The 4,183-nt window shown below is 40.6% G+C and overlaps 1 protein-coding gene across 3 annotated transcripts in view; it reads right to left on the reverse strand.

Moving 5' to 3' along the window:
• Window positions 1-4,183, reverse strand: part of CUL4B (cullin 4B) — a 55,836-nt gene that overhangs the window by 29,748 nt on the left and 21,905 nt on the right. The gene's annotated exons all lie outside the window — the stretch shown is intronic.

Genomic DNA, 4,183 nt, shown 5'->3' on the forward strand with positions numbered 1-4,183 from the left:
ATTCAATATATAACAACTGCTACATATAAATGCTGTCTTGTTCTTTAAATTGTCCATTGTTTTCATAAGCATAAGTCCATTTTGAGCCTAAAAAATAATTTCACCAATTTTTCATCGGAAAGGTTGGGCCATCTGACCACCACTGAATAAAATTTAATACTTTGGTTCTCCTGAACAAAACAATGCAGAAATTACTTCTAGCGGTATTATAAGTATGATGTAATTAACCACTAAGAATTTTTCTCCAACATTTCAGTTTTAAAATATTTAAATATAGGTTTCAAAATCTGAACTGAATAAACATTAATTATAAAAGAAATGACTGTATTTTTACTTCATTCTAATAGTTGAATTGGTCTTCTTTTATACTCAGCTCCTAAAAGGACAAACTTCAGATTTCAATGAGTTTCTTATTATGTATATCAAAAGACTTTCAAATTTAAAACAACAGCCTGGGTAAAACTCTTTTGATGAGCTCCGATATAATCTATAATTCCAACTAGTTATGACTTAAGTATAACAACAGGATTCCTGTCTTACCACAACAGAAAGCAAAAATTCATTAAAATTGACTCTAAAGGAGCATCTAAGTTCTGTTGGTTAGAGTGGAATTTTATAAATATGTAGTCATATTGCCAGTATGCAGGTCCAATAAATGAATTAGCAAATGAAAAGAAAGCTTAAAGGAAACCACTTATACCATTGGAGGAAAGGAGTCACAACTTATAGGAAACAGCAGTCCAATTAGATCGAGCAGCTAAGGAAGAATAAGGTGGCCATTTTCCATGGGGCCTTGGGTTAGGCCACAAATGTCTAAAAGGTGTCTTTATATTTATTTATGTGCCTTTCTGTTCATATTGGTCCTCTATAGACTCTCCCCCTTCCTTCTTTAAGATTCTTCTCATTGTATCAAGGTGATCCTTTTGAGTGACTCATTTTCTCAGCATTTCTCATTTTCCTCTTAGATTCTGTCTTCCTACTTCATCTTGTCCACATTTCTCACCCACTTCCAGTACTTCTCCAAGTCCTATTTCTCCATTCCCTTCTGCTGTATTCCTCCTTCTCCCATATAGTAGTCCTCAACACATCTATTTATCTTCTCACACAAGATACCATATTCTCTCACTACTCAACTAGGTCCTACTTCTTCCAATAAAGCTTTCCTTAATTGACTCAGCAACTAGTAACTCACCTGGCATACCACACTGACATCACTGAGTCAATACCACATGTATTCATGTGTATATCCTGTCCCCCAAATATCCTTAATGACAGAAAGAGACCATGTGCTCAAGTCTCTACTGATATATGTTTGTTAATACTTTTTGGGCTTTGAACTAGGTGAATATAGTAAATACCCAAAAAAAAACTAATATACATCTAACTCGCAATGTGTCCTGCACATGGAAGAGGCTTTTATGTTGTAAGGAGAAAACTGGCCGGAAAACATACAATTACAATACACTGTGCTAGATGCTGTGACAGGGATAAGCATAGAGGTGAGAACCCTAATCCAGTCTTTGGGGCAGAGGCAAGTCAGGAAAGATTTTTTCAGCAGAGGTAAAGTCCAAAAAGACCCGGAGGGAAATGAATAGAGAGCTAGTGGGAAAAGTGAGAAACAGATAAGTAAGCTGGGCTTTAAATGCATACAGCCTCACCTGTGTTTAGTTGAAGGGTGGTTTAAGATGTTGCAGGAAAGAACAGTAGGAATGGATACAGCTCTCTGAAGATGGTAGTGTAGGTAAACACCTGTACTTGCCACCTCTCTCACAACATCAAAATTACAACTAAAATGCAGAACCACCATCATCCAGAACTGCTGGAAAGCTGGCTAAATGAAAGTGCTACAACTGGGAACAGGGAAGACGGCAGCCGACAGGACAGCAGTGAGCAAGATAGTGTGAGTGAGTGCAAGAGTGAAAGGTGAGTGCGTGGGTGTGCAGGGAGTGTATTTGTGAGTGAGGGACAGTTATATTCCATGGGATGGTTGGGGACTGGCAGACCAGGCTCCCCTGGCCAGGCAGCCTCTACCACCACTGCAATCTCTCCCGGAGCGGCCGGCTCTGCCACAGAGACCGTGCCATCTTGAAGAGGAGAGCGGCTGTGATAGGAAGCCTAGCTTTACCTTTACTCTGGGAGACCTCAGATACCACCCGGGACCCTGCAGCCACAACGCCCAAGGACCAGCTGCCTCAGCTACGAACCCATGAACACTAAGACTCCAGCCTAACTGGCCACAGGCGCCTAAAAAGTTTGTCCAGGGGCAGACAAGGTGGCAGCTGAATAGACGGATGGGTCCTGTGCCTTCTAACAGAGGAGACAGAAGAAACAGCTGAATCGAATAACAACCACCCGAAATTGGGGAATTAAACACAGCTGGTGAGGTAATCCATGGACGGAAAGGTCAGAGATCACCTGGAGAGAGGTGAGATTGGGGATCTGAGCTAGAGGGAGAAATGTGTGCAGCCGGGACTAGAGTCTCAGAGGGAGAATGCACTGCACCAAATCCCTGTCTCTTGGGGTCAGTGTAGCCCTCAAATGTAGCCTTCTCTTGAGATCAGTGTAGCCCTTCAAATGTAGCAGTCCACAGGGCTGCTGGCAGTGGAGGACTCTAGATCAAAGCCCACAGCCATGGGATACTGCACCCAGAAAGGCAGCCTAAAGTTCTCTACCAGTTGCACAGTGCCGGGGGAAAGAAAGGCGCAAGGCGGCATGGTTGCTGTCTTTTAAACTTTTTACTTGCTAAACCCAGTGCATAGGATCTTTTGATAAAAAAACACTCACCGAGACTGCAGGGGAAGGTGGTTTTTGTGGAAACTGGGGAGCAGAATAGAGAGAGAGGAGCAGGAAGCCAGCTCTGGGACAGTCCATCCCTCAATACTGAACATTTTTCTCCTGAAGACAAGGCTCCTCCTAGCAGCGCAGCCGCACCCAGTCTTGAGCGCAGCAGGGAAAGGAAGATTCTAAATATCCCCAGGGAGCCCTGGGGGACTGGGTTGAGGGGCCATTTGATCCCAGAAACTAATACAGAAAAACCGCCACCTAGGGGCCATGTCAGAAATAGGCACTTGTGTAAAACAACTAAAAGCAGGCAGAAAAACAAAGTGGACAGATTGATTCTGTCTGCTTGAAACCAAGGTCATGGCAGAGGAGCGGTGGATCACTGGAAACTTCAACACTGTGCTATCTGACAAGAAACTGAGATGTGGCAGGCAGAACAGCAGAGAGGGGTCTTAAACCAGCCCCCATGGGACATTGAAGCTCCGATGAAGCTAATGAACTTCACTACTTCACTTTTTTGTTATCTTTTACTTAAGAAACTAAATATTTTTTTCACTTTATTTTATTTTTTATTACTTTTATTTATTTTTTTTACCATTTTTTTACATTTTTATTTTTGTGAAGTAGTGTTCTACATTCTATTTTTATTTTTTTAATCATTATTTTACTCTATCTCAATTTTTCCTTTATGCTAACACTTTCTTCCTCACTTTTCCCATTTTCATCCTGATTCTCTTCTCCTGCTTTAGCTTTTCTCTATCCTTCCTTTTTACTCTGTTAAAAACTGATCTACTTTATTGGCTTTATTGACGTATTACTATTAAAGTAGTCTCTGTTGAGAGACAAAAATCACATAATCATATCAATTGATGAAGAAAAAGTACTTGACAAAATCCAACACCCTTTCTTGATAAACACTCTCAGCAAAGTGGGAATAGAGGGATCATACCTCAACATAATAAAAGCCTTATATGACAAACCTACAGCCAACATCATCCTCAAAGGGCAAAAACTAAATCCATTTCCCCAAAGAACAGGAACAAGACAGGGATGCCCACTTTCACCACTCCTGTTCGATATAGTACTGGAAGCGCTAGCCATAGCAATCAGACAAGAAGAAATAAAAGGCATCCAAATTGGAAACGAATATGTACAACTGTCCTTATTCACAGATGACATGATACTGTACACAGAAAACCTAAAGACTCCATCAAAAAACTACTAGACTTAATAAGTGAATTTGGTAAAGTAGCAGGATACAAAATTAAATCCCAGAAATCTATTCTCTTTTTATACACCAATAATGAACTCAAACTCACAGAAAAAATCCCATTTACCATTGCACCAAAAAAAATCAAGATACCTAGGAATAAACTTAACTAAGGATGTAAAGATGTAAAAG

This window comes from Myotis brandtii, unplaced genomic scaffold, assembly GCF_000412655.1.
Source record: "Myotis brandtii unplaced genomic scaffold, ASM41265v1 scaffold846, whole genome shotgun sequence".
Classification (NCBI taxonomy): Eukaryota; Metazoa; Chordata; class Mammalia; order Chiroptera; family Vespertilionidae; genus Myotis; species Myotis brandtii.